The sequence below is a fragment of the Peromyscus californicus genome, unplaced genomic scaffold (assembly GCF_007827085.1).
Source record: "Peromyscus californicus insignis strain IS unplaced genomic scaffold, ASM782708v3 Scaffold_15__1_contigs__length_86483966, whole genome shotgun sequence".
Lineage (NCBI taxonomy): Eukaryota > Metazoa > Chordata > Mammalia > Rodentia > Cricetidae > Peromyscus > Peromyscus californicus.
Genome location: NW_026294447.1, coordinates 63951104 through 63963929, shown reverse-complemented (window position 1 = coordinate 63963929; position 12826 = coordinate 63951104).

The window sequence follows — 12826 nt, the reverse complement described above, 5'->3', positions numbered from 1 at the left end:
ACAGTGGAGGGATAAAGGAATACAAGTCTGCCAGGATCAGCTTATTGGAGAAGGTCAATATGCTTCAGCACAAGCACAATGTTTATATGATGTCCAAACCCTAATTTTATGTCGAACAGCAGCCTTGAATGCATGGGACAGAGTTGAGGAAACAGGAAAAAAAACTGAGTCATTTACAAAGGTTGTACAAGGCCCAAAAGAATCTTTCACAGATTTTTTACAAAGACTGGCTTCAGCAGTAAAGAGAATGGTCCCGGATTCAGAAGCTAGTAAGATAATAATTGAGTCTTTGGCCTTTGAGAATGCGAATGCAGCATGCAAAACAATAATCAGGCCGTTAAAGGCAAGATCTGCACCTTTGGAAGATTGGATTAGAGACACGATTAATGTTGAAGCTCATGAGCATGATGATACGTGGGTAGGAGAAGCAATTTCAAGAGGTTTGAGAAATGTTAGATGTTTTGGATGTGGAAAGCAAGGACATTTGAAAAGGGACTGTAAACAGGTCATTCCTAGAAACAATGTTTCTTCAAGGAACAATGGCAACAGACTGCCCCTTCCTTCTGGAGTATGCAGAAGGTGTGGTAAGGGAAAACACTGGACCAACGAGTGTAGATCAACAAGGGACAGACAGGGTAATACTTTGCCTCAGTCTTCGGGAAACTCCCAGAGGGGCCTCATGCAGGCCCCAATAGCAAATCCAGTTCAAACCTTTCCTGCAGTCGTAGAGGAAACCCCAACTCAGAACAATTAAATAACCAAATGCCTATTGGAATAAGTCATGCTGGTCAGGATGATGAAACAGAGAGAATAGAAAATTCAGGAGAAAACATAAAGAAAATTTTTTGGCAAACTTCTATTAATGAACAAAGACCAAAATTATCCATAAAAATAAATGGTGTTTTGTTGTCTGGTCTGGTAGACACAGTTGTGGACGTTACCATAATTGCACCAGAATTTAGGCATCCAACTTGGCCTCTTCAGGAGGTAAACATTCAACTGTTAGGAACTGGGACATTATCTCAGGTGAAACAGAGTGCAAGATGGCTCGAATGTATAGGTCCAGAAGGACAGAGAGCAAAATTAAAACCATATGTGGCTAACATAGCTATGAACCTGTGGGGTCGAGACTTGTTACAACAATGGAATACTCAGATTAACATCCCTCCAGTCTCAGAAACAAATCATAAACTAGCACATGTTTCTGAGAGAAATATTAGAAGGCATTATTCTGAGTGGTCACCAGCCATCCATATTATACAAGAACAGGGCACAACAACTGATGATCTCTTGGCTTTCTTCTCTGAATTGGCTCTGTGTTTCTTATTTTATAAGTCCGTTGGTTACATCTACAGATGTTAGGCAGTGAAATATTACCCTGTAGAGTATATTGACACCAATAGGTTCTTCTCTTCTTCTGTAGATGTCTGGGTGTCCAAGGCCTTTTGTTTTCTTGAAGATGAGTATTCCTATTATCCTATAAAGACAAAAAACAGAATCTTGCTCCAACAATTGTTTGTTGAGTTTTCCTTACAACTTGTAGAATTGTCACATTGATACATGAGCTATCACTTCTCCTCATCATGGGATTTCTTTTGTTCAAATCAAATTTTTATTAGTTTTGTTGGTATCTATAGCTGTTCTCCTGCAGAAACAAAAGCAAAACCCCTTCCCCAATATAGGATGTATCCTGGTTTCCATTCCAAGGTCAACACATCTTTGAAGTAAACAGGTTGGAGATGTTTTTCTCTTGTCCAATGTCTCTCCACAGCTGTTGTCACTTTCTCATCAGCACTGAACAAATTCAAGGTTAATAAAGCATTATGTAATCTCTTTCTAGGGGTCATTGATACTTCTTTCTGCTTATTTAGCATATCCTTTAAAGTTTGATTAGATCTTTCTATGATGCTTGGCCTGTAGGATTGTGTGGTATACCTGTAATATGCTTTATATTGTAATAAGCAAAAAAACCATTTCATTTTACTTGAGACATATGCTGGATCATTCTCAGTCTTAATTTGTACAGCTATTCTGATGACAGCCATAATTTCTAATAGGTGTGTAATTATAGAATCAGCCTTTTCAGAACTCATAGAAGTTGCCCATTGAAATCCTGAATAGGTGTCAATGCTATGGTGTACATATTTTTATTTTCCAAATTCTGCAAAAATGAAACACATCCATCTGCCAAATTTCATTTTTGTATACCTTTAGGATAACTTCCTGAGGTAATGGAGTTTGGTTATAGAAGGAACAAGTAGGACATTTTTTAAATGATTTCCTTGGCTTATTGCCAAGTGACGGAAAAGTCCTTTTTCAAACCTTTGCTATTTACATGGTGTTTCTTATTTAATTCTGAGGCCTGCAGCACATTATCTACTAATAACTGATGAATCTCATCATTGCCTTGTGCTAGAGGACCTGGTAGACCTATATGGGATCTGATGTGTGTTATATATATAGGATGTTCCCTATTTCTGATGATTTCCTGTAATTGTATAAATAGTGAAGTTAATTCTGTATTATCAGGAATAGATTCAGCAGTTTCAATATGTAAAACAACTCTTTCTGCATATTGAGAGTCAGTAACTATATTGAGAGGTTCTGTGAAGTCTATTAGTACCATTAGTTTGGCATACACTTCTGACTTTTGTAAAGAATTGTAAGGACTTTGGACCACTTTACTTAAATCTCCTGTTTTATATCCTGCCTTTCCTGATTTATTTGCATCAGTGTACAGTGTGGGGACTCCATAGATTTTTTTTTTTTTGCCATACAATGAATTCTATTCTCTTGCTTTGGGGGTGACAGTTGTTAATCTATCCCCCCAAAATTACTGCAGGCTCTTTGCCAGAATTCATTATCTTTCCATAAGGAGGAGACCTGCATCCTCCAATGGAGCTTGCTCAGATGGAGTCACCTCCTCCCATGGGGCTGCCTCAGGTGGGACATTGTCAGAAAGAGCTGCTTTTTCCTTTTGACCATGCTCAGATAGAGGTTGCACAGACAGGGCCTCCTCACAGGTGATCTGTTCAGAGGGTGCCTACTGCTGTCATGGAGCCACCTCTTCAAGTCAAGCCAATCATCAAAAAGTCATCTCTCTGAAAAGAGAATACAAAGGAGAAGTTGAGCATGCAGAGTGAGATGGTGCGGCAGGAGCAAGTCCTTATTTAAGTTGGCTTAGTGCCTGTTAGAGATGCCAGGGTCTAAACAGAAGCAAGTGTGCACAGGATCTTCCAGCCCAGTCAATAAGCACCACCAAAGGGAAATTCAAGAAGAGAAGAGACATCCAAGGACCAAAAACATGGCTTTGATGGGGAAGGAAATAAAATAGCCTCTCTCAAGAAAGTAGGAACAAAGGAAGCCAGCAAGAGTCTAGCTGAGCTTGCTGCTCCCAAGGAATCTACCAGTCTTACCAAATGTGCCAGATGGTGAAACATTACATGCTAAGTATCAGACTGGTTCAACAGGGCTTTGTGAAATGGAAGTGGACACTGAGCAGAACACAGCAGACAATGTTCCTGTGAAAGACCCCAGAGTTGAACCAGTGTCACCCTTGCCTGTTATCCAACTGTGGACTACTGTGCATGTAAGTGCTAATGCAAGTTAAAGCCCTAGTTGACCTCAAGCAGTTCACTCTATGAATGCTGACAATGAAAGAAAACTTTGCCTGTTAGTATACTGTTACCTGTGGACTGAAATACTGAGGAAACTCCCCCCGCTACACCTTTTTATTTTTCAGAAATCAAGGTATATTCTAGGGTTTCCTGGTTACCTCAACAGATAACATGAGCAGATTGTCTTAGTTCTGAAATGATCTGAATGTAGATTTATAGTCCACGTGGACATCTGAAATAGCTTTTGCAGTTCTACGTGTATCCCATAGGCTGTCCATTAGTTTCTGAACTCTTAAAACTGTTATTGTAACAGTACAACATGATTACAAATTATTATTGATCATAGTTAATCTCTTTCTAAAAGAAGAAAGGGGGATGTGATATAGAAATGTATGATATAGAAATGATAGGATAAAAGGATCAATTATTGAATATACTTTAATCCAAAAAACAAGTTAATCTCAAAATATTTTACATTGGTATGGATTTCAGTTTATTAATACAAATTTAAGTTAATTTTGTTATACTCTATGTATATTTCTACCCTTGTATTATATTTTTGCAACTCATTTAAAATTGTAATGTATAATTAAAAATACAGATTAATAGTCAGTCATCTATGATAATTAAACTTATAGTTATGTTCGTTAAGATTTTTAGGTATACAAAGATATATTTCAGTGAGGTAGGTAATCTTCAAACTTCAAAGACCCACAGAATATGGCATTTAAAATGTTTTAAGAATTTAGACTTTTCTGGACAGTAAGACACGTCTGTTCCTGGCAGCACCAATTGCTTCAAAGAAGATATAGGCACTGAAGAAACTCATGGAGTTTATCTTCTTGGCAAAACTAGCCATTTGGGCAAGAAATTGCTTTTGCCTTAACTGCTTGACAGTTTGTTGTGTAACCTGGACATGCAGGACCCATGAGAAAATGACCACTGAACTTTGACAAAATAGGGTGAAATGTTCCTTCAGATTACTGCTTCACAGAGGAGACTGCCAGACATTCTTCAGGACACAGCAAAAAGCAACTGATGAACTTTGCCAATAGGCAAGAAAATCCTTCAAATTTCCTGCTTCACTAAAAGGTCTGCCAGAGACTCTAGGCCTGTAGGCTGAAGATGAATGCCTTAATGTTGCAGGGGAACTTTGGGTGACTGTCCAGGCAGCCAGATGTTTCTGTCATTTCTAGAATTTTGGAAGTTGCTTACAATGTACTTCCTGTTTAGTTAGGTAATGTGATATTCTTCTGAAGTCTTCAATGGAATTGTAGACTAGATATTTATAATTATAGATTTCCTTAGTCATGATAAAAGATAAATTAGATATAAAACTTTAGACTCACAAAGAAACAATAGATTATAGAATATGTTCTTTAATTTTGCTAAATACTAATAAACTAGATATTATAACTGTAATTCTTGCTTGATAACTGTTTTGTTATATATAATTTTACTATATTATAGTTAAAACCATCCTTTTTGATTAGACAGAAAAGGGGAAGTGCTGTGGGATGTCTTTCTGCATGCTGTGAATGTGTGTTGCTCTTAGTGGATAATAAAAAATCTGTTTTTGCCTATAGCAAAAAAGCTTACAGCCAAGAGGGAAATCTAAGAGAGAGACAGATAACAAAGGTGAAGTGAGGGAAGATGTCATCCAACCACCCAAAAAGGAAGATGTGAAAGTATGTGTAAGCCAAGAAGTCATGTAGAAAGACATAGATTATTAATAGGAATGGGCTGACTTAAGTTGAAAGAACTAGCTAATATAAGATGGAGCCATAGTCCATACAGTTTGTAATTAACATAAACCTCTGAGTAATTATTTTATTAGCATTTATGGAATCACGGGTGGGAGAGACTTATTCAGAGCACGGGGCTGGGTGGGACTAAGGAACTTTGCCTACAGCCATCAGCAACTGTGAGCCTGTGGCAGTGGAATATCAGCCTGACTGCTGGTAAAGGAGTAGGCAAAACTTAGGAACTTTTCCTATATAGCCCTAGAGGTGAATGCAACAGAGCAGAAATCAGTGTTGGAGGCACAATGTTTGCCTTTTAGACCTCTGATACAGTCATACACCCTCTATTCATGGTCTTTGAGCAGGGTAATGAATGCCATGAGTGCTGGTATGATAGAACTGAGCTAAGAGCTTCTCCATGCATTGGAAAATCTTCACTATTTTAAAGAAATTTGTGCTGAGAGCAGCAGACAATGCTGGTGGTGGTAAAGCCTGAACATTCCCTTGTGATTAAGTCTGTGGGTGTGAATATCAGGTATTTTGAGACAGAAAATCACACAGCTTTCTTCCTTCAGGAATGACAAAGGTTCTTTGAGAAGGAATCATATCAGAACATGGGCAAAATAGATAAGGAGCATCTGAAACAGATAAATTTCATTGTACATGGACATGAGCACAATCCATTAAGGTTCTCAGAAATCTCTGAGGGCTCAGGTCACTGTAGATTTACTGTTTACTAGTGATCCAGCATGAAACAATGACCTCAGCTGTCACTTTCAAATCTCCACGCTAGTGGTGATTTGAATTAGCAACCATTTTTCCACCCATACCCACTACTTTAACCATTAGTTAGTTATTATTTGAAAGCAAAAAAACCACAATTTTTTGAATGAAGGTCATCTGAGATAGGGAGACATGTAGAGGTATTCTATTCCTCCTCATCCTTCTCTTCTTCCTTGGCATTAGCATGAGAAATCTATTTTCCTTTTAAATTTTTTTGAGGATTTCATATATATGAGTATAAATTCTGTCTTTTCACTTCCTGTTTGATCAAGGTTCTCAAGAGATCTTAATTTCATGCCACAACCATGTGCTGTATAAGGACATAGACAACAAAGCGATGACTGCACAAATCACACTATGATGACCCTGCCATTAGTGAATCATGACTGTCTTTCTGAGTAGCATTAACTAAGTTAACCTTCCCATTTCCTCTTAAATTTATACTTGACTGTAATTTGTTTGTTTTAGCTGATTTTTCTTCCACTTTGCTTTTACATTTAGGAGCAGACCTGCTCACGGAGCCAACATCATCCAGGAGCTCACAAGCCTCTTAAAGAAATTATTGTGGAGACAGACTCCCACCCCTTTGTGACCTGCTGTGACAGTGGCATATCACAAGCTGCACCTCTGGATTCATGTCCATGCGCCATGAAATTTATCTGTTTCAGATGCTCCTTATCTATTTTTCTCAATGTTCTGATGTCAGTTGGTTTGCTCTGCCTTGGTGTCCATCTTGATTGCAAATACTAAGAGGCAAGCCTTCCTTATGTGTGGTTTGTGTCCTGGAAACCTATGCTGAAGCCCCTGCTGTCCTTACTCCCCAAGAAAGTCAAGTGAGACTGGCAGAATTTTCCCCAGCTGGGTGTGAGACAGTGTGGGGTTGCTTCAGTGTTTGGTGATGACCCAGAAATGTGGAAAAGAAGAGCATTCTGTGAAACTGAAAATTTTTGTTTGTTTTGTGGGGAATTAGAGGCAAATTATCAGAAACAAATTTTTGTTCAAGTTTTTTTTTTTCATTTTGTAACATGGATTCATAAAAAACTTCATTTTGTCCTGGAGGGAAAAATACATTTCTAAAAGTCATGTGGTAGAATTTTGGGGATTTTCATGTATGACATAATGTTATCTTCAAATAGAAATAATTTGACTTTTCTTCTATTTGTATTTTCCAATTTCCTTTTCTTTTCGTGTTGCTCTAAGTTAGTGTTTAAATCATTGTGTGAAATGTGAGTAGGCACATTGTACACCACTGTCTTCTACCTGATTTATTGCTTTGACTTTTTCTCTATTTAGCAGATGTTGGTGGTGTGTTTGTCATGTATATAACCTTTGTTATGGTGTGGTATCCCTTTGGTCCTACACTTCCTATGACTTTAATCATGTTAACATACCAGATTTCGTCAAAGGCTTTCTCTGCATCTTTTGAGGTGACTATGTGATTTTGTTTTAAAGTACATTTATGTGGTTTATTACATTTATTGACTAGCATAATTTGAACAACCACTGCATCTCCAGGAAAAAGCCAGCTTGGTCTTGGTGGATAATTATTTTGATATATGTCTCTATTTGGTTTTCAAGTACTATATTAAGGACTTTTTAAATTTATTTTCACAAGGAATGTTGTCCGGAAGTTTTATTCTTCTTCCTTCCTTCCTTCCTTCCTTCCTTCCTTCCTTCCTTCCTTCCTTCCTTCCTTTCTTCCCCCTTCCTTTCTTTCTACACTACCATCACTAGACTTTGGGTATATAAGGTTATCATTTCGCAAGATTATCACTTAACCCAGAATGACCTCAAAATTGCGAGAATATAGACAATGTTCCCTACAACATCCTGGATACTGAGGCCATCTTCACCTTTTCACAGCATGCTGGACCTCAGGTGGGATCAGCTTCCTCATTTTCCAATCTTGTGTTTAAGGGATGAGAGTCCTTCAGTCTGGTGGGATGTCCCACGTGTATTACTGCACCTCTCCTAGTTCTCACATTTGCTCACAAACATTTCATTATGTGGTTAAAAACCAGTTTTCCATTGTTAAATTTTTATTTTAGAGTTTTAGCTTACTGGGGAAGATTTCTGATATCCCTAATAATTTCTCACTTTCTTTTCCCTGGCTGGATGACATTTGTGCTTCATGAGATTTGATCCTGCTTCTGGTAGCAGACTTTGCACATCATCTAAAGGTACATCTGGTTCATGCTCTTATCCATGTATATCTTGAATCTCATTACTCTCATTATCAACATATAACTTGCTCTCCTCACATGAGTCACATAATAGTACCACCATTTTTAATCAAAGTACTTGAGAATTTCTGAAGGATGAGTTGCTGGTTTCATTTTGTCTCACACATGTGTGCTCTGCAGTAATCTTTACCTCACATTTCACTATGATGAACAGCTCTAATTGGAAATACATTAAATAAACTCTCAACTTGAGTGTATCTGAATTCTTGAATTTTGAACACTATAAAGCATTTCAGAGAAATGCTCTGAGTGAATGAATTATTCTGATACAAATCTGAAGTAATATTTTCTATTTCTTGAGCCCTCATTGGCAGAGCTCAGTATTTTGTTGGATTAATTCATGAATTTTAATTTTTGTAGCATATCATGTACATTTGCCTTCATATATTTGACTTGGTCCCAGAAATACTTCATGACCATATGAAAAATTCTAAAAAAGTCTACATCCACTGTAGCTCATATCACAGACTTAAGACAGAACATTACACTTTTATGCCTTCCATGGACAAAGCATCTGAAATGTAGCAGTGTTCATCATTAGAAATGAGGTTCTCTCTTCAGAAGAAACTGGTGCCTGCTTTATTTATTTATTTATTTATTTATTTATTTATTTATTTATTTATTTATTTATTTATTTTTTATTTTGCAATACCATTCAGTTCTACATATCAGCCACGGATTCCCTTGTTCTCCCCCCTCCCGTCCCCCTCACCTTCCCCCCAGCCCCCCCCTCCATTCCCATCTCCTCCAGGGCAAAGCCTTCCCCACAGACTGTGAGGTCAACCTGGTAGACTCAGTCCAGGTAGGTCTAGTCCCCTCCTCCCAGGCCGAGCCAAGCAATCCTGCATAGGCCCCAGGTTTCAAACAGCCAACTCATGCAATGAGCACAGGACCCGGTCCCACTGCCTGGATGCCTCCCAAACAGATCAAGCCAATCAACTGTCTCACCCATTCGGAGGGCCTGATCCAGTGGGGACCCCTCAGCCGTTGGTTCATAGTTCATGTGTTTCCATTCATTTGGCTATTTGTCCTTGTGCTTTATCCAACCTTGGTCTCAACAATTCTCGCTCATATAAACCCTCCTCATTCTCGCTAATTGGACTCCCAGAGATCCACCCAGGGCCTAGTCATGGATCTCTGCATCCAGATCCCTCAGTAGTTGGATGAGGTTTCTAGCACAACAATTAGGGTGTTTGGCCATCCCATCACCAGAGTAGGTCAGCAGTCCTTGCTTGTCTGGCCCTCTGCCTACTTCTTCCAAAGTTGGTAACTTTGCCTCTGTATCATCAATTCCAGGATATTTTCCTTCTTGTGGATTCTTTCTAATGTCTGCCTTTGATGATTATATGTGTTATGATATGATCAGATACTCTTCTATTTCATGATACATAATTTATCCACAGATCAGAAGTCACTGTAAGTTGACAACCCATTGGAAAAGGAACCTAAGTATTAGTGCAGGTCTTATTTCCCATCAGTGCCTTGAGTGGCATTCAGCTCTGGGTTTGACCTATCTTTCTAATGTTGCTACAACTCTGTGTTAAGATCATATTTCATGGTTTGGACACATCTTGATATCTTCATCTTTCAAACATGTTAAAGATGGCTTATCCATAAAAAAAAAACTTGATGGTTTCTGGTATAGCTTTCTTTAATAAAATCAGTTCACTTAGAATTCTTCCCATTTATTCACCTATGTTCACACTAACAAGACACTGTGTAAGTCTCCAAAATTAGGTAAATCATATTCACTCTAATTTGTAAAACATTGATAGTGGAAAGAACAAAGAATGACACATTGTGCTTTAACATCTCTAAAGACAGTGAAGAAAAATCCCCAGGTCTTTTGAGCTGTGACTGCCAACATCCTCTACCCTTCTGTGCTCTCCTTTAAGGTGCTCAGTTCTTCAAGGAATTGAGACAAAGAAATATGCCTCTGCCTATAGCTTACTATTTTCAACTTGTAAGAAATAGAGCGCAGTACAAGGTGAAGACATTGGCTGTTGAATAAATAAAAATCACAAATATGTGAGGCAAGAAATTGACAGATTAGTGAAGTCAGTAAAATATCACAGTTTTTCAAACAATTATAGAGGTAATGATTACCAGCCTGGTGACAGGGTATACTCTCAAACCATATAAGAAGTCTACAGTCTCTGAACCTTTTTGTGTGGAAAAAAGTATGTATTGACAGGATTCACATAGGAAGCCTCTTTGACCTCAGGTACAGAGCATCAAGATAATAGAAGAAAAAATTTATCTTTGAGTTCTTTGTGTGTCTTCCATGCAAAAACAGAGGGTAATGAATCATAGATGAGAGAACAGAGTAAAGACCTTCCATGTTAGAATGAGGATCTCTCAGAATTACACAGTACTCATCCAAAGTGTTTTATTCTGAGGACCCTGGTCTTGTATTAGCTACTCTTTATGGGGAACAGATGCGACCTCCCCTGAGGGTTTTTGTGCCTCCCATCACAGACTGGCTCCTGCTGATTATAACTTAACTCCTCCAGGAGAGTCAGCACCTAGTGAGGAAATGCAAATCTCTCCTGGCTCCACCCAACCCTGGGTTGAAAAGTCAAAGCTGGGCCTGGGTACCCACTGGTGTGCAGCCACGGCTAGGCTTGCTTCCTCATTCCTGCTGCTGATTGTCCCTGCATGTGAGTGCCAAGGCTCCCAAAGGGATGAACTTCCATATGCTCAACCTGTTCCAACCTTACCCTCTGCTTTCTTTTCCTCACAGATGTCCTGTCCCAGGTTACCCTGAGGGAGTCAGGCCCTGGGCTGTTGCAGCCCTCCCAGACCCTCAGTCTGACCTGCTCTTTCTCTGGGTTTTCACTGAGCACTTCTGGTATGGGTATAGGCTGGATCCTTCAGCCACCAGGGAAGAGTCTGGAGTGGCTGGCAAACATTTGGTGGAATGATGTTAAGAACTACAATCCATCCTTGAAGAGCCAGCTCACAATCTCCAAGGACACCTCCAACAACCGGGTATTCCTAAAGATCACCAGTGTGGACACTGCAGATACTGCCACATACTGCTGTGTTCGGGGAGCACAGAGACACAGTCTCATTTGATATCTGTACAATATTTCAGGGTGGTTCTCAGCTCTGTGCCTTCCTAATATGGGGAAGAGGATACACCTTTCCTGCTAGCCTTTGTAGTTTCCTCTTTATTGTGAGCTTCAGAGCCTGGGCTTCCTGTTATACACTTTAGGTCATTTTTAAGATGTTTAGAAATGAGTCTGTCTGTGTCTGGTTTTTATAAAGATGAAGGAAGTATGGTGCACAAGCCAGGTGGTTCAGAGCTGTGGTTCTACTCTCTATTTGGCCTCAAATCCCCACAGCAGCAGTCTCCAAATTATTGTAATGTTCACCATCAGTAAACAACTGGGTATGGGGAAGATGGGCTTTACTGGATAAAGACTCACAAATAGAGTCTTTGGAGTCAGAATTTCCATAGATCCCCTCAAATATCTCAGTTTATTGCCAAGGCTATTGGTGCTCTCCACAAAGTGATGATAAGGCCATAATGCTGAATACTACACTTGTGTATCTCAGTGAACATTAAGAAGTTGATCTGGTGTTTAATTAGATGCTTAATCTCTACTGAATGTCATTCATAGCTACTGAAGGTATTTTCTATTAGAAGGAGAAAGGCAATAATCAACCTAGCTACAAACCCTGTGACTTACAATGGTGACCTGCCTATGAGATATGCCGGTGCAATAGTAGCACAAATGTTGTGAACGTAATTGTTTATTCTCTGATTGGATTTCATGTCCACTCCATGAAACAATACCCATGTCTGACACAGCTAGGGTGGCCAAGAACCTGAGACTAGATTGGCCCATGGCCCTAGGGGAAAACCAAATACTATTTTCTGATAAAGGAACATAGAAATAAAGTAAGTCTTAATTGCATGCCCATATATACATATAAATCAATGCCTAACTCAGCCATCAGCAGAGAAAATTCTTCTTGCAGTGAATGGGAACTAACTTAGAGAGCAAAAATGGATAATGTGTACAGAATGATATTTATTTGAACATTCAGTTCTAAACAGGTTTTCTTTGTCAAACGGGGGGGGGGGGGAGGGGGACACAGGAAAACTTTCAGCAACAAATGGCGCTAAAATGTGGGGCAAGAGTTTCCACCTAAAACCTGAGAAAGCTTAAAAAAAAGATTCTATAACAGAGCTAAAAAACAGTTTCCTAGTTGTGTCTCTCAGGCAAGCTGTGAGCTACAGCATGGCAGATTCCTGCCACTGTGTACAGTGGTGTCTGCAAAACAAGCAATGTGGTACATGGTGGATTTAGCTTTTGATAGTATAAAAAAATGGCTTCTGGGCTACATGCTGCTTTGATGGAGGCATAGACCCACTGATTCACAGAGTCAGTGGCAAACATAGTTCAGCCATGTTGGGAAGCTGAGGTGGGCA